This window comes from Lutjanus erythropterus, chromosome 19 (genome assembly GCF_056507025.1).
Source record: "Lutjanus erythropterus isolate fLutEry1 chromosome 19, fLutEry1.hap2, whole genome shotgun sequence".
In the NCBI taxonomy this organism is placed as follows: Eukaryota; Metazoa; Chordata; class Actinopteri; order Lutjaniformes; family Lutjanidae; genus Lutjanus; species Lutjanus erythropterus.
This window is the reverse complement of record NC_139335.1, coordinates 32164925-32187676: the sequence shown is the minus strand read 5'-3', so window position 1 is coordinate 32187676 and position 22752 is coordinate 32164925. Positions and strand designations below refer to the sequence as shown.

General features: G+C 39.3%; 1 protein-coding gene and 2 non-coding genes across 3 annotated transcripts in view; 1 reads left to right on the top strand and 2 right to left on the bottom strand.

The window, feature by feature from the left end:
- The window catches only part of LOC146310152 (carbonic anhydrase-related protein 10-like), a 165788-nt gene that overhangs the window by 85955 nt on the left and 57081 nt on the right, over positions 1-22752 (top strand). The gene's annotated exons all lie outside the window — the stretch shown is intronic.
- trnaq-uug (transfer RNA glutamine (anticodon UUG)) lies at positions 17118-17189 on the bottom strand. Its single transcript has one exon. It is a non-coding gene; the product is annotated as a tRNA-Gln (tRNA).
- trnah-gug (transfer RNA histidin (anticodon GUG)) lies at positions 19871-19942 on the bottom strand. The gene has a single exon. It is a non-coding gene; the product is annotated as a tRNA-His (tRNA).

Below are 22752 nucleotides of genomic sequence, written 5' to 3'. Positions count from 1 at the left end.
AAATGAGTCTCAGCCTGCAGGATTTCACTCGATGGAGGCGAAACTGGAGGCTTTCAAATCAGTCGCTCTTCCTTTTGTTTAAGACTCCGCTGCCACACAGAGCGCTTCAGGCTGAAACACAGCAGCATGTGTCTCGTCTTTTCACCACAAGTCTGCATCGAGATTTCAGGAATTTTCACTTTGAAAAGTAACAACGGCAAGTAAACTGTGTTTCACACTATGATGGTTGAGTTTAGGTTCACGTACATGCTGATGGACCAGTAACGATCTGTTACACCACTACTCAAACATCATAGCTCCTTTTCAGCCACAGGCTTGTAATATTTGGTGTACGGTGTGGTCAACCAAACAAATGGTTCTTTTAATTCAAACAATAATGTGTCACCCTCCTAAGTATTTAAAGGATTGTGGGCGAGGGTCGATAGAGGGCTGATTACACTAATAGAACAACTGTAATGGAAATGGTCCTCTCCACCTCTTAAATGACAAAGCTGAGCCACTCACCCACTTATCTGTTGCATTTTAGCGAGCCTCTTATCTGAGCCTCTGGTACAAGGAGCAGTTCCATTTGATCCAACGAGTTCTAAAATCAACCTTCAAACTCCTGTCAGCTCAAAGACTAAAGGTGTTGTATGCGTCATTCCCTGTGGATCGAATGTACAACACAAACTACAGTACATCTCAAACTCAGCTGCCCGTCTGTTCACCCACTCCCACACCAGAGACCACATCACCTCAGCCCTGCAAACCACTGCCTCCTCATTCAACAAACAATCCAGTTCAGACTTCTGGTCATCACCTACAAGCAGAGTTGCATAATCTGGATACACAAAAAGGTAACTGTATTCTGTTACAGTTAAAGTGAAAAAAGATGTAATCACATTTCAGTTACATTTAGTAAAAATGTGGATTATTCTTAGGATTGCAGTTTTAAATTAAAGAATGATATCCTACCATACACAGTTCACACACACAGCTGTCAATTCATTATCATGACCTCTAGTGAAAAAATGATTCACTGGGTGGAAATTTCAACATTTTTTGTCTTTAAATCAATCAATCAATAAATTGCACACAACAAAGGAAGGAACAGCTGGACAAACTAATAAACCTAACAACAAACTTCAAACTCTTAGAGCTGTAACTATTATATTATTGATTGACTATTAAATTAATCTGCATCTATTCTGATAATCAGTTAATAATTTTCAGCCATGTTTTAATAAAAGAAAAGTCTAAATTCTCTGATTTCAGCTTCTTAAATGTGAATATGTTCTGGTTTCTTTACTCCTCTCTGACAGTAAACCGAATATCTTTGAGTTGTGGACAAAACAAGAAATTTGAGGACATCATCTTAGAATCTAGGAAACACCGATCAACATTTTTATCCTTAATCTGACATTTTATGGACCAAATAACGAATTGATTAATGGAGGAAATGGTCAACAGATTAATCAATAATGAAAATAATAATTACAGGAAAGACTTGGAAAAATAGGTCCAAACGTGGAGCACTTGGACGTACATCACATGTTTGGATCTATTTTTCAAGTGACAAGAACATGACAGGATTAACTGATTAATCTTTTTTGAATTAAAAAAAAATCCCAATTCTCGGATTCACCATTATCTGACATTTAAAGGAGAAGTGTGTGATTTCCAGTGGCATCTAGCGTTCAAACCTTAGATTGCAACTAAGAGGATTTACCCCGACACCGCCCCTCTCTCACCAAGAGTACGGTGGCCGTCAGCGGACAAAATGGCGAGGGAACGCTATCTCACAACAAACTACAATTATGTGTGTAGGATGAATGACCTGTCCAGCAGAAAACAGGCAACCTTGGCATCACTGTGAAAACGTTTGTCCTCCATCAGCGATTTCCATCGTGTAAACGCTATGCCGATGTTGATTCGTGTTTTTGCCGTTTCCTGTCATGCTTGCGTTTACTTTCTTCTCGTCTCTGCTTCTTGGATGACAGGGATTCACTGTCCGCTGCTTTTTGTTCTGGTACAGTGTATGTATGATCCTCCATTTGTCAAAACTGTGCCAGTCAAGGTTCACAACGCTAAATGGTCTGCCAGCAATCACCCGCGTCTATCCTCCCCGTCTACTTCTGTGTTTACGCTGCGGCGTCTATGTAAGGTCGCCATGGGCTTCCCAAGACTTACTGTTAGTGCAGTTTGTCTGCTCTGCGCTGCCGTAGATGGCGCAGGATGATGATCTCCGTAAGTCGACCCGACAGTATGTAACTATAAATGGCTATTTCTAAAGTAACGGGGAACATATAGATTATGAGTTTACGTTGATTGATAATAATAAATAACATACTTATATATAATATATCTCATTTATGTACATAAATTCCTGTAATTATTACACACTGGTCCTTTAATGGACCAAAAACAACTAATCGATTAATTGAGAAAATGATCAACAAATTAATTGATGATGAAAATAATCATTAGTTGCAGCCATGAAAACACTATATTAAGCTAAACAGTTTCATCATATTTGATATTGAGGTAATCCACAAGTAACAGAAAGTAATCAAGTAACATTACTCTGCAACCACCCAACCTCACTGACATACTCCTACCTGCAATCTGCCAACGCCAAAAAATGAAAACGTAAAAGATATGACAAGTTGCCAAAGATTCAAACGTGACAAAAAACACTTGTAAAAGACATAAGACATGAAAAACAACATAAAAGCCGTAAAAAAACAATGTAAAAGACCCAACAAGACGAAAATAACATGAAAGACAAAAAAGATAACAAGATGAAAACAATGTTAATGTAAAAGGTAAAAGTAAAAACGTAATAGATAAAGAGTGCAACTTTTTACTTTTATAATTTGAGTACATTTCAGAGTCTGTAGTTTTTAGTAGAGTTATTTAGTAAAGAAGTCGAATCAGTACTTTTATTCGTCTTTTTTACTTAGTATCTGTAGTATCTGTCCCTATTTGACACCTCTGTTGCTAAGTGTATCATTTGAATTATTTCATATAATCTGCAGACATAAAGGGCTACAGAAATGTAAATCTGATGCACAGCACAGGCATGAAGATCAGTCAGGTCCTTTCACTTGTGTTATTTTGGCTGCTTGGATAAACACTGTCCCACAAGCCACACACAAACCTGGAGGGAACATTAGCCCCGTCCATGACCCCTTCAGAAGCTTCTCTCCTTGTGATTCCCCCTGAGACGCGCTCACGGTGATGAGGGCTAAGAAGAAGTGCGGCAGGGTGAGCTCCGCGTTACTCACCGAGAGAATGGTGTCAACCGCTAATCATGGCCGCCGCGGCACGCCACGGTTCAGACGAGGATGGTACGAGATCAGATGAGTGGCAGCAGAAGCTCAGGCTGTGCTAATCCAAACCGCTGGGGAATGTAGGTCGCGCGGGCTAATGAAATATCTGGATTACTGAAACACTGTGCCAGAGCTCATTTGAAATACATTTGCATGGAGTTTTGTTGTTTTTTTGTTTTTTTTTTTTGCTTATATGCGTGCAAATATACACTGCAGCTCCCTTCATGGTCTAATTTATTGCAAAAATAGAGCAATTTTAATATGTTTGTAATTTCTTTGCATTTGTATGTGTGACAGAAACTATGGCAAAATACATGTTTACACTTCAAATAACAACCTCCCATTAACATAATAATGACTTGTACAAATCATGCAGAAAAATGTAGGTCATACATAGTGAAACATATGAATAAATAAGATAAAATGAACTGTTAATGCATCTGTGCCATTCACAAAGCTGTAATATTGTGCAGGGTTAGCCAAACACATAGACACCACACATTTAAAGATGGTTAAAATCTACTGTGGGTACAATGAAATGAAAAATTTAACCAACTGGCTTGAAGGAAATCTGGTTTATTCCAGTTTGAGGTTCACTTTTGGAGCTACAGCTACTTATGATAACTTTGTGCACAGGGCAGGAATTTCACGATGGCTTTGACCAGTGTGCTCCTTCAGTTTGGCCTTATGGCCTCGATGCCTCGCCTGCACTGTCCCAGCTGATTTCACTGTTTTCTCATCTGTTTCCTTTCTATAAATATGTTTTTTTATTTTAGACGTTACTGTGACGACTCTCAGCCTTATCATCTCAAAATAATGAGTTAATATCTCAAATTAATGAGTTAGTATCTCAAATAGTGAGTTAATGTCTCAAAATAATGAATGTCTGAAAAAACTACCTAGAATCTCAAAATTATGGGAAAATTTCTCATTATTATTCAATAGCTATTTTGAGAATGTTTCTTTTTATTTTGCGAGACTAACACATTATATATATATACATCACAAAGTATTTAGCATGTCATCTTTATATAGATGGACCTCTGACTGACTTCCAGTGTCCCTGTAGTTAGCTTGAACAAATTATGAAAGAACTGAATAAAATAAAATCATCTTTAACCCTTAAGTTAGATTCATCACATTATTTCTGTTAGCTCAAAATAATGGTTTTAGATGATGGCCTTGCTGTGCTGCCATTTGCCCTTTGTGCCCGCAAAAAAATTGACAACACCAAAGGCTAAAGGCCCCCTAAAAGTCCTGTTTGTACTTACCAAAGGAAATGCTGAGATCTACGAGCACATCGTCGCTGTTAAGGTCCAACCAGGCAAGAAACCAGAGGTATTATTTGAAATTTAGTTCTTACCTGATACCAAGAAATACCAGAATCACAGATACCAATACATTTGTTATTGAAAATGGTAATGTACCATAAACTACTGTGATTAATGATATGAATGCATCATTAATACATTTTACATGAACCAATCCATTTTCATTACCACTGACTTGCCAAAAAGGGTTTTTTGTTGCTCTCTCTTAATGGGGTACAATCAATATTTTTATAACAGCAATTGATCAAATGACTATGTGTGATGTGAAACAGTTGCTTATAATGATAAACCCACAGAGAATTATCACTCCCATCAGCTCTACACAGCGTTATAGCCAGTTTCAGATTATAGATTTGGTTCTCCAACTCACAACTTTACTGTTTTGGTTCACTCAGTGAGCTCACTGTACACTACCTGCCTAGTACAGTCAGTGAATCATAACTTTAAAGACTGCCTATGATGCTTTTCCTTATTTTCTTACACACACATATATATAATGTTCCCTGTGATGAACTGGTGACTTGTCCTGGGTGTACCCTGCCTCTCGTCCAATGTCAGCTGGGATAGGCTTCAGTCCCCCGAGACCCTTCAAGAATAAGCGGTTACGGACAATGAATGAATGAATGAATGAATGATAGATACAATGTTACAATGTTGGATGTTCATATTAAATATGGCCAAAGTGTCTGTGAACAAAATACTCAGATTTCAGATTGCTGTGAATGCAGCATTTTCAGTGTTTTTTTTTTTTTTCTATTTTCAATGATGGCTGATGTTGGGATCCTTTCCTCAGCCACTTTAACCAGCTCTGACTTGCGGATCCCAAGGTGAGGGTGGAGATATAATCCCTCCAACTAGTCCTCAGTCTGCCCCGTGGCCTCCTCCCAGCCGGGCGTGCCTGGGTCACCTCCCTAGGGAGACAACCAGGTGACATCCTTACAAGATGCCCAAACCACCTCAACTGGCTCCTTTCTACACAAAGGAGCAGCGGCTCTACTCCGAGCCCCTATGGGAGATGCCAACCACCCTCCTGAGAAAACCCATTTCAGACAGTTGTATCGGTGATCTCATTCTTTTGGGTCATGACCCACCCTTCATGTCCATAGGTGAGAGTAGGAAGAAAGATCAACCGGTAGGTCTAGAGCTTGCTTATAACTATTAACTAATAAAAGCAATATCACATGAGAGGGTGCTGCTGGACTAAATATCAGCATGGCTGTGATCATCTACAACCACATTACAATGTGCTGATATTCAGTCCAACAGCACTCCTTTCACATGTGATATTATTTTATTACAAATCCTTCTGCTACTTCAGCACCACAGACAGTACTGTGTATTTATCAGTACACAACACAGGTAGGCTACTGATATTTCAGGGCCATGATTCTATAATTGTCACAACCCTCAGTCAGATGAAGGTTCAACTCAACAACCCCTCTGCCTCCTTGAGTAAATGTACTTAGTTACATTGCACCACTTATACCATGCATTACATTTTAAAGACCTGACTATGATCCTTGGGTGTTATAATGATGTAATGTGTTCAGCTCTCTGCTGGGATCAGGGATGGAGGCATTAACAGCCTGCGACTTGACGCTGTAAAAACTCTTAGCACCTCTCCATTCCCCTGGGGTTACAGTCCAAAATGGTTTCAGACAGAGTGGTGTGGTCCCAGTTGGGCTCCAGGGGGCCTTAATCCAGCCATGCATCAAATCCACAATCCATGTTGTTTACCTCACCAGGCTTAACCGGACCTGTCCTGTGGGATGGTTTTAGCACACAGATGTTTTGTTACAGTGCTGTGCCTCCTTATTTATCAGTGGGTCAGAGTTTAAATTCTTTTGTGGCTGGCTGTATTATGGGAAAGTCATGTCGGATTTTCTCAGATGTGCCTTGATGAACTATGAAACCGTGTGCTCGTGCTTTCCCAGTATTTCTACATTACCGGTGTGGGATGGTTTTAGCACAATTGGTTGTGTTCTCTTTCATTTATCGATTGCAAATAATGCTGTCTTTTGAGATTCATCTCCCCTTGTTTCATCTGTCAATCAAATCTGATCAAACCACATCCACACAACCCCAATGAACTTGAGTTTTTCATTGTTAAACTCTTAAAAAGTAAAAACTAACAATCTTTTTTCTTATTTGATTGTTGCATATTTAGTCATGAATATTTAATATTATTGTGGAAAATGACAAGGGCTTGAAGTTATACAATAAGAATGATAATATTCAACAATCTAATAGAGCATGTAGATAAGATTGCTGTGAAGACAAGGGTAGAGAGGCAGAAATAGAGAAGCTGTTCTTTATTTTCCACTTTGGAAACCTCAGAAAACTGACTAAAAATCATCTGCCAAACAACAGAGAAACCAAACAAGCAATAGACATAAATCAGAAGAGGTAACTCAGAAGAGTGCAGATCCCTGTCAGGCAACAGATGGTGAAGCACTTACTGCAATGTCACCACATCTACATCACTATCACTACATCCACATCTACAAATCTACCAAGCGTAACAATAAACACCTACAAAAAGATGCCTCTGGAGTCAGTGTTGCAACCAGGAGTCACATACCAGCTCTGAATGAAGCTCCTCTGCTGGTTGAGGAATTCTTGCGAGGGTATCTTTTTCAAGGTTGAACACTGGGGTCCTTCTTCTGGCTGCAGTACAGCTGGCATCACTAACACCGCTGCCAGGACTGAATAGTACCTGATGAGCTATTCTAGCTGATGACAGATGGAAACTCTCTGTCTCAATGTCTTTCACTTTCTCATACTCACTGTTTTGTCTGTGATGTTGAAAAGACGTGCTGCTAATGCACCATCTCCTGTAAATAGGCCAGACTATTCCAGTGCATGAGAGACTGCTGTGGAGGTGAGAGGTTGCTATGGAGTTTGGGTGCAGGACTCAGTATGTTAACCTTAATGGGGCTATAGTGATGTGACACTAGCGCCACCTATTGAGAAAACAATAAGTGCAAATGCCTTTATATGCATCAGACACCACAAGTGTATATTCCCTTTAAAAGCCAAGATATCTTGCCTCATTCTTGTTTTTAATCTCTCCTGTCCTGTAACTCCTCTCATTTTATGGAAGTACAATATGAAATCACCAGAGTGCCACTTAAAGAAAACATGGTCTTATATGTGGAGTCAACATTCACAGTCTGAGTGTGTTGTTTTGGTGGGAGACAAGGAAAAGTTTTTCTGTGCAGTCATTTTGTGACTGTGTGTGATCATTTTGTGTCTCATTGTGTTTTCGGGGGACTATTTTTTGGCTCATTGTGGCCATATGGCTTCTCTTTGCAGTTATTTTGCCTCACATTGCAGTTCTTTGATTGACTGTCCCCTCAAACTGAGACCCAGGGACCCCCTGACCACTTGGGCCCCTGGGCCTACGCACAACAGGCCAGTTCAATAAACCATTCATGGTTGCCCAGGATCCAAGGACAGTTTCCTAAAACTGAAACTGTAAACCTCTGAACCACCAATGCAGGTCCAGTTCCAGCAAACATGTTGTAGCAAACTACAGGGGGTGCATCTGAAATTCATGGGGGTGCATTAGTATCTGCAGTGGGGGCCAGCAACATTCATGAAAATTAGAGTAGGTGTTATGAGTCTGACTGTGGTCCCTGATGAATAGATCATGCTGGAACACAACTGGAAAAAGTAAGCTGTTGTAGATGAATACAACATGTATTCATGTAAAGTACAGCACTTTACAATTCACTATTTCATTTAGCAGACACTCTTATCCAAAGCGATGTATGTCTGAGAGCTGATACAACACCAAAAGGATCTAGTCAGGAGAGAACAACAACAAGTTCAAGTCTGACAGGACGTAGGTGCCTACAGGCAGTACAAGAGGCAGTGCACAGAGTGAATATGATGCATTGGATTTCTCTTTTTTTTTTTTTTTGGTAGTCAATCAATTGCAGAGGTGTTCCCAAAAGAGCTGGGTCTTTAGTCTTTAGTCAGTCTTAAAGACGTGGAGGGGCTCGAAAAGAGTTGGGTAACTCCGGGGAACTACAAAATCAGAGTCTACCGAGTGACTTAGGCCTTGTTGTGGTGGTTGAATCAAGTATCTTTCATTAGCAGAGCACAGTGAGCAGGAGGGAGCATAGACCTGAATGATGGATTTCAGGTAGGCGGGAGTTGTTTTTGTTGCGGTTTGTAGGCAAGTGTCAGGGTTTTGATTTTGATGCAAAGTGATCTGAACAGCGGTGTGACGTTTGCTGTTTCGAGATGGTTGAAAACCAGGCATGCTGCAGTGTTCTGGATCATCTGCAGAGGTTTGAACATGCATGCGGGGAGGCCTGCCAGCAAGGAGTTGCAGTAGTCAATGTGTGATGCTATAAGAGACCATACCAGAAATTGTGCTGCACATTCAGACAGCAAGGGTCTGATCTTCCTGATGCTGCACAGGGAGAATTGACACGACTGAGCGCTTGAGGCCACGTGGACCTTGAAGGTTAGTTGATTGTCAATCAAAGTAGAAAGTGTACGTGGAGACAGACAAATGTAAGCAGATGAATCGGTAAGCTCATGTTTATGCTCCAGCAGATAGGTCTGGACCTTTCAGATGGATTTCCACCCACCTTGGATCTCATCAGACCAATCACAACTGTTTATCTAGGAGGCGGATTTGATATGATAACTGTACAGAAGACTGTGATCTTATTGGCTGGCGAGGCATTTTTGTAAACAACCAAGATGGCTGCTGCTGATGTGGAATTGTTTCTGTTGAATCTGGTATCGCATCAGCATCAAATGCACTGGTTGTTACATTTTCTCTAAAACCTGGGTCTTCAACAGAGGTTCCACTGCCCCTAGTGAGTCTGCAGAGTTCACAGACTCACATATATTTGAAAATACACATTACATTAACACATACACATTAACATGAATTGATCATATTATTAGCAATCAAAAAGATACACCAGCCTAAAAAAGGTGTACAGACAGTATTGTGAGCCAAAATGTACGAAATTCTGACATCCCGCTGCAGAAACCACTGGCAAAAATCTAGAGGGTGAAGCTAACATACCTGTATTGAGCCATGCTACAGCTGCTGCTGACTCAACAGCCACAGCTAGCAAGGAAAAAAAAATCCACGAGAGCAAAATCATGACCGGCCATACTCTGACTCTGGCTAGCACTCATTGCTTTTGTTTGTTTGGGCTGTTTGGGTTGTATAGGTTTAGGCACAGTGGGTGATACTGGGTCGGGTTAGGGTAAGAATACCAGGGTAAGCCAATCAGAGGCAAAGTAAGGCGGGTTATGCCTTTGCATGCAAATGAGAGAAGACCAGAAAATATTCAATACAATGTAGTACGGGGGTCCTTGTTCTGTCTCTCTTTTAGCTCAGGGGTCCACAGCCTGAAAAACATTGCAGACCCTGATCTAGAACAATGCAGATAAAGCTTTTGTTGATAAGAAACATATTTTCCACACTTCTGACTGAATTTGTTATGTTAACCAACTATGCTTCGTCACAAGTTCCGTTGCCCTGATTGCTTGTAGGTCCATCCAATTGTGTGCAGAGACACTTTGGTCTGTGCCAGTCAATAACACCCCATGGAAACTGAACTGAAAGATTCCAGACTCATTCGCGTCTGTGAATTGCTCTGGTGATCCCAGGCTTCTGGTTTGTCTCTCTTGCATAGGATTTCTGAGGTGCAGTGCTTCTTCAGGCCCAAGACATATCGTAATGAAACCGACTGGGCGGGAGTGCCAACTGATCAGGCTACTGGCCAGAGTTGAACTAATCACATGCCATTTTTAGCCAAAGAGTCTCACATTGCCATGTGTGCATAAATATGACTGTGGCTGCACCTGGTGGGAGGAATCCTGCTCACTGTGCCAGTGTTAACCCTCTGAGACACACAGGGCCACAGGGTTTGTGAATGTGGTCTGCTATTAACTCTGCTATGTGTCACCCCCCAATATAAATACATACTTTATAGTGGTATATTCAATAAATCAGCAACAGGCAAGATTTTCCTTGTAATCTGCTGTCCTCTTCTCCAGCTCTTCATATCTGAGGAATCATATGTGATTTCTTGGTTTTAAAATCTTCAAATAGCAGATTCCTTTCTGTCTTTTGTGGCATGTTTGCATCAGCACTATTTAAGAGAGGTTGGACTGTCGATGTTCTTCAAAAGAGAAATTAATCAGGGCTCTTCTACCGGAAGCAGCACAACTGTAGTAAGAGTTAAATCCTCTGAGTCTTTTTTTCATGATTAATGCTCTTGTGCATCTGCTGAGCGAGAGCACATAGCATGGCCATCTGTCCTGGCGAGTGAGTGTGTGTGTGTGTTTGGGAGTATGCTGAGAGGAGAGAGGGATGGAAAGCATGTGTACGGTGAGATTGTGTTTGTGTGTGAGAAAACGATATGAGAGATCGAGGGTGAACGCGACGGCCTGTGTTTGTGCGACTGTGGACTGGCTGTGGGTGTATGTGTAGGTTATAGAGTCAAAAACAAAATTGGACACCTTTGACTGTGTGTGTGTGTGCGTGTGTGTGTAGTGTAGTGTGTACCTGTGTGTTATCCAGTTATCGGGGCCAGCCTCTCTCGTGCTCTAGCTTCTTGTTAAGTGAGTTTCCTCAGAAGCTGTTGCACAACAGATTGGCTGTTTTGGCTCCCGCTGTCAGCAACAGATTTCTTTGTTGCTTGGAAATTCACAAGCAGCATTTACATACAGTTTTACAGTAATCCACACTGTTTTCACACATTCATATGGACTGCACAGGCGCACACAAAATAAGTACTGCACAAACTCAGCTAAAGAGCACATACATTTGTCTCAGTAAGTACAAATGTGCTGAACAGGGACTGAAGTAGTGATTTGGGGGGCCATGGGCCAAGTCAAACATTATCTTCATGTTCCTTTTTTTTTTCTCTTTTATATCAAATGCAGACACACAAAAGAAAATTAGACACAGACCAACACAACAATAACAAAAACAGCAACCAAAGGTACAAAACGTGATAATTACACATTACGCAAAAACACAAAACATAAAATGGCATGTTCAGCCTCATAATTAATTAATGAATTCATTACCTTACTCTACTGTAAAGCGACAATAAATGTATGTTCTAAGTTTGTTGCACCACAGAAATATGTGTTTTTAACCACCCAGCCAAATTTGAATGATTAAAAAAATTGCTAAATATATAAAATTAGGTATCTCATGGCTATTTTCTACACACAGACCTGGCCTGGCTCGACTCAGTTTGACTTGGCCCGTCAGCCCGCCACAGCAGGGGTTTGCATTTCCATCACAACTGGGCTACCCACTTGAAGGTGTGTTTTTTACCTAAAGAGGAGTTCAAGGAGGCTCAAGTCAAATAGCTTTAAAGCAGTGGTTAAACCATCACATATACATCTCTGGGATAAACACACTGTTTCCTTAAATTCTTCACAATAAAAGTCCTGTGTTGTGTTGATACTTAAACACTTTTATCATGAAGCAGCCCAAACATTAAATGTTTTCATTTGGGGGTTTCATCAGCAGTAACTTGACACGACTCTGACAGAGCTGAAAGCAAATATGAAACGGTAAAATAATGCAGATACCTGAAAGTACAAACAGCAACATAGGAGAGAAACTACATTTCAAAATATAAAGATTCTGTTGGAAGCTACAAAAGTACTGAGAGCTGAACATAAAGAGACTTCAAGAAATGTCTTTCTCTCTGCTCTCCTGCACACACGAGCTGAAAATCATGACACTAAATGTTCAAGGGGGAGAGAGAAGGGTCATCACATGTTAGCCGCAACCAGTAAGACGTCACTGCAACCCAATTTGAGGGGGGTTGGGCTCGCTTTGGCACCACTCCAGAGTAGGTCCATCTTGGGCATGACTCGGTGAGGCTCAGCATGCTGAAAGTGATAATGGAAATGGAATTTGGTGCTGTACAGTTTGGTTCAGTGCAGCAGTGGAAGTGGCTCATAAATCATGAAAAAATAAGCAGTTTTCTCTGCTCTGAACCGCTGCAGCCATGTCCACTCCACTGTCTCAGTGTCAAACACCACTACAACCTGAAAACAACCTGAAACATGGACGCTCCATCTGGCAGCTTTATTGGACATGTAGAGACATGTTTGAGCTACCAGAGCCAGAGGACGGTGACAGGATGGTGTTTCTTTTTCTTCTGTGTCTGGTAGTTGGAACTGAAGTGAGCTGAAGTGAACTGCTGTTAATGTTGGTGAGGGTGAGGGGAGGGGGAGGTGTACCAAACCAGGTTACTGGTTTAGACCATTTAGTCCCATTATATTAGAAAGAAGGCAGACATCTCTACAGCTTGATGTCTTCAAAATGCTGCAACTCACAACAAAAAAAGTCTAGACGGATAAGAAGCACTACAGTTAAGAAGAAAAATACGTAGTTTTGATTTTGAGGTGAAGCGTTCTTTTAACATACTCACCTGCTTGTTAGCCTGTCAGTGTTTACTTTGTCTGTTTCAGTCATTTTGCAGAAGCAAATAATATAATTTCAAAGATGGATGTTCATTAATAGCCAATCAGCAACAATATCACCCTGCAGTCTATTATATGTCAGCTTGTGACCACACCGCTCACAAAAGGCCATCAACTCCATTTACATCCGACGCAGTGACAGAGTGACCTTCACACTCGCAGCAAAGAGATGCTACAGAGAGGTGTGATACGACCTCCATATGACAAATGACTGTCTTCACAAAGACTTTGAATGCTCTGCAGCATGCTGACATTTTACTAATAGATTGGACAGTACACATGTGTGTGTGTGTGTGTGTGTGTGTGTGTGTGTGTGTGTGTGTGTGTGTGTGTGTGTTGTGAAAGTGACAGTTCATTAGTCATATCCTATCTCACAGACTGACTCCAGTACACAAAGGCACACACATTCACACACAGAGAGACATACACACTCCCACTCAGTCACACAGTAATTGATCTGTGACGACAATCTTTCATTAACTAACCCAGAGACCATTTGGACTTGTTTATTAGATTTCATTTAATTTCGATGTGGCATTAAATAATAATATCCAGAGAGTTGTGTTAAAGGAGAGGATGAACATGATCCTCAAGGCCAAGAGACAAATTACACTCTCCTCTTTGTTTGTAATTAGTGATTCTGTTACATTTGCATCATCCATTAGATCTGATTTGAGCTTTGCTTCAAAGAGCCTTGGAGAGAATCATATGCTCCTTCTGCAGTTTCCTGTACTAAAAACTTTGGCTTTAAGTGAAATGTAATAAAGTTATGTAAAACAAATGGTTTTGAATGTTGGTTAGTCTTCATGTTGGCACATTTTGTTCCTGCTGACTGGACCACATATTTAAGATAAAGTCCCCTTGTTGATATGCTGAGCTATTATTTTGAGATACTAGGTCATTTTTTAAAATACTAAGCCATTATTTTGATATTTTATTATATATTATATAATAAAATACATATAATTTTGGAATGCAAACTCATTATGTTATTATTATTATTTTACTAAACAGCTCATTAACATTAAAGTAAACTGCTAATTACTCAAATTGTTTGTCTAATTGCAAAATAAATGTGGTTTATAATGAAGCCCTTGAATGAATGATTTTAATATCATGACAATTTAAGTAACTGAATCTCAGAATTTTTCTCGGACCTCTTGGCAGGCTGCCATGGCTCCTTAGGGGACCTGGGCCACTGTGTGAGAACCACCATGAGACTCTTAGATCAACTTTCTAAGTTAACAAGAAGCAAAATCAACTTATTTTAGCTCAGTTAATTAGCTCAGTATGGTAATTATTCAAATTGCCCAACATGCAGTACTTAACAACCAAGTTGAATTTCATCTGCTGGGCCAATAAATGACATTTAAATCCTTAAAGTTTATAGGTAACAACTTTACCAGGTCCAACAAATTTCCAGTGGACAATGAGGACAACAGGTATGAAACAATTATTATTGTTAAACATGTTTTCTTGTATCCTACTGCAGTGAGTGAGGACAAAACTTACCTTTGTAAATTCCTTCATGTACAGTCTTTTGCATGAATTGTGATTTTTGTTAACATGTGCACATCTAATTTTGACAGCCTCAGAGCAGGCAAAGCTTGGGGACCCCATGTGATTTTTGCCGCCCCTCTTAGAGGGGCCCAGACCCCGGGTTGGGAACCAATGCTCTAAATCAGTGTTTCCCAAACTTTTTTTTTTTTTCCTGGGGACTCACTTTTTAAAAAGGATAAAAAGCTACAACCAAAGTCACAATAAGCCATATCAATAAATGACCATTGCTATTTCTGCATCAACTTATATTATGTTGACACTTTATTGATAACATATACACATGTTAAACTTTATCAGGCTTATCAGGATAAGATAATTATGAGATATAAAGTCATAATTTCACTTTTTTTTTATCCCATAATTCTGACTTACAATGGCTATATTTTTAGTTTCAGTGGCAGAAATGTGCTTCCATTATAAAAAGTATACTGTAGACATAAATCCTAAATTTGCAGAATTTAAATGAGGGCCCAAATAAAATCTCATGTGAGAAAAAAAAAAAAAAAGGCTGCTTTTCATTGGCTTTCACAAGGACACAGGGACATGCACATTTTCTCACTGGACGCCCCAATTGTGATTTATGTCAGTGCCATCTAAAACAGTTCTTTAAACTTTTGCTGTTGAGTTCTTAGTGTTGTAAAGCTTCAAAAAAGACAAAACTACTCCGCACTTTTACAGGGTATCACTGTTATTTGCCACTTCAACCTCCATAAATTGACATAAGCTATGATTGGTTACAGATAAGTCCCCCAGCAGCAGAATGTTTATCAGTAAATCAGCACACCAAGCATATTAATGGACAGATGATAACTGGATTATGTTGTGTGAATTACAGCTGCAACATTTTACAAGCACATTTCCAGCCTGCAGGAGGTAGTCTTCACCTGGAGTCCAGATGGGTTTTAGACTGAAGTCTGGTTATAAATGATCAGTGCTGCTGACATCTTCAGGAAAAATCAATGCAAGTTGGGTGTTTCTCCACTATATTCTTGTGGGAGAAAAGCCTTGGGGAGAACAGAGGTGGCAGCTAAAGACCAGTTTGACTTGAGTGACAAGAGAAATGTCAGGAGAAGACCGAGCGAAAGAAAATGAGGAAGAGAAAGAAAGAAAAACAGAGTGGAAGGAGGTGGTGATTAGGGAGGGAGGAAAAAAGAGCGAAGTGGGGAACAGGACTAGAGAGAACGAGGGTGGAAGAGATGAGAAGAGAATAAAGGAGAGGTAAGAGGATGAGAGCCGAGTAGATGGAAGAAGACAGAGGTGAGTGTGGGGTCATTCAAACAGGGAATTAATCATTTTGACAGCCTATCTGTCTCCGTCTCTGCCATGCACACACACACACACACACACACGCACACACACACACACTACATGCTCTCCCTCAGACACTTAAGAGCTTATCAGCATAAAGACTCACAGCAGAAAACTAGAAGAGGTCACTAAGTAGAGTGCAGATTCTTGTCAGGCAACCGATGGTGAAGCACTTACTGCAATGTTGAGACGACTTAAAATTTTAAAGGCACTCCAATAGAGTTTTGAGCCCAACTCAAATTCTGTTTGAAGTTTTCAAATAAACTTGAAAGAGTTTTGCTGGCCAATAATGTTTAGTTGAGATAACTTTTTTCTTTAGATAAACTTCAATCTTTGAATTTAAGAAACTAAAAAAAATAGTCCCTGATTTGTCTTTTTTTAGTGCCTGGAAAAATAATTTATTTTAATTTAAAATATTACAATTTCAAAATTTAATTTCATGTCAATGAACTTACACAATATTTTTCAAAATACAACGTTGTAAGTTTATCTAAAGAGGAAAAGTAAATTATCTCAACAAAAGATCAGTAGTTGGTAAAGCTTTTTCAGAAGTAATGAATTTGCATTGGGCTCAAAACTCCAAAATCTGTTCCAGTCCATTGCCTTGAAATTTTGAAGTTTGAATTTTTATGTTGTGTTGGGGGGGTGGGGTCTTCCTCTGTAATGTATACAGAGGAAGACCTTGTTAGCCTTTGTAAGAGGAAGAACTAACAAAATGCAGTCTGTGAATGTGTTTAATTGTACTGATATTAGAAAAAGAAAACATCTGACACATCCTTTGTTTTAAGTTTGTAGCTAGAGGTCAGCTAGGAGTCTGCTGCAGCCTGCACAGACATTCATCTCCTACCGAGGGCTGATACGTGGGGAAGGCAGGCAGTGGACCAAACCACTTTGTAGTAGCTTGTGCAATCTTTCTAAACTTAAAAACAAAAATTAATATGTTTAGGAGACCTGGCCTACCATTTCCACAGGAACTTACTGTGAGCCTCATTATTGTTTTTCACATCTGCTGTGGTTCATGTTCTCCCTGGCTTGTTACCAGTGAACCAAGAGCTGAGGTTTCACTCTTTTTGGTCTGACAATCAATTCTTTTACCTGTCACTTGCTTTAAATTAGGTTCCACCGAGATTTGAACTCGGATCACTGGATTCAAAGTCCAGCGTGCTAACCATTACACCATGGAACCACTGCTCAGTCATGCTGCACCTCTTCTGACACATTATCACCAAAAATGGACAACGTGGTGGAGTGGCTACCTAGCAGCTAGCCATCTGTGACAGTACAGTCATGTCTTTCAAAGCTGCCACAGCCTTAATTATACATAACTATAAGCCTTAATATAATTTAAACGGGTTAGTAAACAAGCCAAAAACAGCTTTTGTTCCAGGCACACAGGCCTCTCCATTGTTTCAACCATTAACTCTATTAATGGAGTCCAGAGTTTTTAGGCCCAAAGGTATTTAAGAAATCGAAAGAAATATTGTGTGTATTTCAACATACTAGCTGTGAAAGAACTAAAGAAGATTAAGTCCAGATTTTTCCTATAGCAAAGACTAGCATGCAGTGGACCAGTTGCATCCTTTCCCATATTCATGCTTAAGGTTAGGCTCCACCAAGGTTTGAACTTGGATCTAAACTCCAGAGCACCAACTCTTACACCATGGAACCACTACAAGGCAAGCAACCTTAACAGTGGCCAAATGCTGTAATGACAGCAACACAACCCCCTGCATTGTTTCAACAGTTCACTCTTTTGCCTGTCACTTGCTTCAAATTAGGTTCCAGAGTGCTTACCATTACACCATGGAACCACTACACAGAGCTTTAAAACAGTTTTTGACATGGTATCACCACAAATAGGCAGCATGGTTAGTGGTGCATTAATGAGTCAGTGGAGCTGAAGTAGTCGGACAAAGCATCTACCTGTCAGGTCACCACACACACACACCTGTCATTCAGATTGGATCCACCCTTAATTATGCAAAAGTTTAAGCCTTCTAATAATTAAAATGGGTCAGCTGTATACAAATTGACATCTCATCAACAGAATAAAATAGCTGTAAAGACCAAAAACAGTTTTTGTACCAAAATTGGGCATTTTATGAGAGTCAGAATAACTCACTTTTGGAGTCGGTTTCAAGTGGCCACTCAAAGAACTGCAGTTTTTGGCACTTCGGCTTTGGCTTCATTCTTAAGCATCAGGGGTTTTGCTGTCACCCCAACTTTAAATGCATTAAACTGCTCTTTCATCTGGAGGAACAGATTTTGTGGTAGTTTTCATCAACAATGCAGACCCCTCCATCAGTTCAACCATTAACTCTCACTTGTTTTAGATTATGGTCCAGTGAGATTTCAATTTAGATGCAAACCTTTACACCATGGAACCACTGCCCATCTTTTGCAACATAGTTAGCTCTCACTTGAGGATCAGGTTTTTAACCTAGGTTAAGTGTTTTGTACGTAAGTGTTTTTGTATGAAGGGCTTGCATGAACATGACTTGTTAGATTCAGCAAGCTTCAGATAACTGTGTAAATTGAGTAGCAAGAGTGAAAAGAATAATTTTACCGGTTTGGAGTTTGAAGTCCTGCTCTCAGAGATCCATAAAGTAAAGCTGATCATTTTAACAACATCGGCAGTGAAATTAAAAGACATGATAAAGCCAAGAAACAGGAAAAACAAGTGCTGTTAATGTCATGTTACCTGAGGATGATACTGTTACAGAAATAAAGAAGAAATGTCTCAATATGAAAATGGCTTCAAAGACGCCTCACCACAACAAGGCGATCGAGGAGAAGCACAGAAATAGGATGAATAAGTGAGGATGTTTCCATGGACAGACTTCATGAACCTCCCTGTGAAGTTATACAGCCAATACCCCTGACAGCAGGTAGTAATACATCATTAAATTAATGATGAGAGGCATAGACATAATTATGTCTGTGTAGTGTAATTTATTTTTCAAACTCTGTCTTCAGACTAATGAAATATACAGTCATTAGTAAAAACTTTGCTTTGGATAACAGCAGACTGACTGCACATGACTCTGTGACAGGTCTGGACATTGTAAATTGTGTTCATATTTTAGAGGAAATTGTTGAATGAATCAAGTTCTGCTAAATCACTTGTGCACGCCACTAGAACAAATCTTGCAAAGAACCAACAGCTGAGGTTTCATTGCCCCCAACAACACAACACTCTACATTGTTTCAACAAACAACTTCCTTACCTGTCACTTTCCTTGATCTAGGTTCCACTGAGTTTTGAACTCACATGACTAGATTCAGAGTCCAGAGCACTAACCATTACACCATGAAACCAGTATGGTACTGGCAAACTTGACAGAGTGGCCAAACACTGTAATGACAACATCATGTCATTACATCATGAAACTACTACATAACTTTTGCTACATTTATAACTCTCACTTGAAGATCAGGTTTCTAACCCAGGTCAAGAGTTGTCAAGACCAAAGGTAGTGAGACATTGGGCCTTATGCAAAAACATTTTCATATTCTTATCTTAACTGCAATTATTAATTAAAAACTTGGTTGTGATAATAGCAGACAACTGTACATTGACTCCTAAACTGTATTGATAAAATTTAAAATACAAAAAACTGCTGAATGTGGCAAGTTCTCCTAAATCGCTCACAAGAACCACTTAAGAAGAAATCCATTTCCACTTTCACAAGGACCATTATGTGTCTTTCAGCGTGCTTAAAGCTAGCTTCACTAATAAGGGAAGCAGTAACCACAAAGGATTTGATCCTTTACAAATTGAGAATATTTTCATTAACATGTCTTGTAGGACACAACACCACCTCCTACACAAGTTGCATTCTTTCCTGTGTTCATGTTTGAGATCAGAAGTTCCACTGAGATTTGAACTCAGATCACTGGACTCACAGTCCAGCATGCTAACCATTACACCATGGAACCAAGACAAGGCTAACTTTCACAGAATTTTGACAGAAAATGAAGAAAAATGAAAGAAAATTGACAGAAAAATACTGACAACTGACAAAGTCTCTCAAACTCCCAGGAGACTGTGTTGGCATATATATGTTATTACCAACCAACTTATGTGCATCAGTGTGGGAAGTTTCCATACCTGCCGACATTTAAGTGTCAATACACATGGAACTTTTGGTTGCCAGGTTGTGGTGACAGATGGAGTGGCATTGTATGTAATGAGTGGACTGTGTGGCTACATTGTGCTTCGCTGACTATCTGGCAACATGGATGACATTAGATAAATATAAAAAACTTGTGGATGTGTTTGAGGACTATTCATAATAAAGGTGGAGGGCAATACAAATTATGGGAGGGTGCTGGGTAGTAGTTCTTACTTGAAACTGTGCACAAGGTCTGTGGATTATCTGGAGTAACTGGGTCATGATTTTTGGAAAGAGATGCTGGTTTTTAATTTTTCAAATGTATATTTTTGGTGCTTTGACCACCACAAGCTGCGTGCCAAAACTCTGTGACTCACACCAAAATATATAAATGGATAAATAACACTACAGGCCAGAGGAAAATATTTATTTTAATTTTGGGGTGAACTGTCCCTTTAGGACTGAACAATTAATCAAAAATTTCTCAAAAATCGCAGCATGGTTTGCTGCTCAAATTGCAAGAGGTGCAATATTTGATAAAACTTGGTTTTTGTTTGTAAAATTATTGTGCTGCAAAGATTCTACAGACTTAAAAAAACATCTTTGTAGGGCTGCAAATAATGCTTATTTTTATAATCACTTAATGATTAATCGATTAGTTGTTTGGTCCACAAAATGTCAGAAAATTTTGATGTGTTTCTCAAAGTCCAAGATGACGTCCTCAAATGTCTCGTTGTGTCCACAACTCAAAAATATTCAGTTTACTGTCAGAGAGGAGTAAAGAAACCAGAAAATATTCACATTTAAGATTTTCTACAATTCACAAGATCCAAACTGATTAATTGATTATCAGTGTAGTTGCTGTGATGTAATAGCTTTCAACTGATTGATTAATCCATTAATCAACAAATCATGCAGTTCAACATTGGTTGGTGCAAACAAGAAATGTGAGAATAGTGTAAAAATGATCATTCTCTCTATTACTGCAAATCATATCACATTAGTAAAAATAATCACTGCTAGATAATTTTTTAAATCGTTCAGCTCTTGTAGCTTTAATGCTCAGTTAATGAGAAGTGCAGCGTGATCTGCTGCCAGACACCAGAATCTGATTTCCCCACATGGGTCCATCTAGAACTAATGATGTGGGATGACATCGCCAGAACTGTCCAATCAATGATTTACCTGTCAGTCCGTGTTGCTCTGTTTACAGCCCTCGGTTCGTTTGTAAAAACCCGGCGTGAACATGAAGCGGAGCAGAACTAAAAGGCAAACAGTGCATCATTTCATCCAACCTCGGCTCTCAGCCAGTCAAGCCCTTCAGCAGCAGCACTCTCACATTCACTCTAACAGATATGGCGTGATGTACACCATATCAGGTTTCTTTACTCAAATGAAATTCTGGCAGGAAATCAGTTCTGCTCACAGGAAGTGACAAATTAAAAGTTTGCAGGAGAGTGCAGGAGGCACTGAAGCTACAGACTGTAGTGCAGCTTGAAAGAAAATGATCAGCAGAACCACTTGAAGCAGCTCTAAGGTGTTCATGCTGATATCTTGACTGTTTTCCAAATTTCTGACTTTGTTGCAATTTAAGATGGGATCAACAGGCGTGAAATTCACATCCAGCTTGTATTTTAAAAGAGGAAAAAAAAACTGTCTTGAACACCAAATCTGCGTGCTAATCAAGGTCAAATGAGCCAGTGAATGATTATGCAGTTTCAACACAAATTAGTCTGAGAGCCTGGATGTGAGAGCATCCATTAACCTGTAAATGGGTTATCTGGCTCTTCATTTTTAATGTATCTAAGCTAAAGTTTAAAAATAATATATTTTTTTTTTTTTCAAAATGTGGTCTTTAGTTTCCACTTTACACTCACTGTGGGTCACAGGAGATTTTATTTGGATCCTCAGATAAGTAAAAGACTGTGGAGGAAATTGTGCAAATCTAAGATTAATGTCTGCACTACACTTTTTATTATGGAAGCCACTGAAAGAAAAAATATCCCCATAGTAAGTCAGAATTATGAGATTTTTAAAAAAGTCAAAATTATGAGATAAAAAGCAGAAATTCTGAGTTTTATCTCATAATTTAGATGTTTTTTACGTCATAATTATGACTTACCATGGCAATATTTTTTCTTTCAGTGATGGAAATGGGCTTCCGTATTTTAGTATTGAAAATGTATATATGCATATATATAATTGAGGCTAAAATGTCCTATATACTATTTTTCTGATAAGACTAAATTAATATATGTCTCATTTCTAAAGTTTTAACGTGTTTGTTTTCACTAAAGTGTGAAGATAATATAGAGTGATGTGGAAATGGCAGTAATAATAGTCAAGAACATTCATTTATGCAGGAATTAACTCACAACAGGCCAATCTTGATATCTGATAGGCCATTATGCTCAAGTATGATTGGTTATCTGTCTAGTCAGAGGCGGGACCTTAGTTTGAACCAACTGTTAGATGAGTACTTTTAAATGAAAAGTGTTGGTTTCTTTTGTATGTAGCCTACTTAAACTTTTAAAGTTAATTTACTAAAACACTATATCATAAACATAAAAGTATTTTTCACCATGTAGTGTGGGGGATGTGAGGAAAGAGGTGTATAATTTAGGCACAATGTTT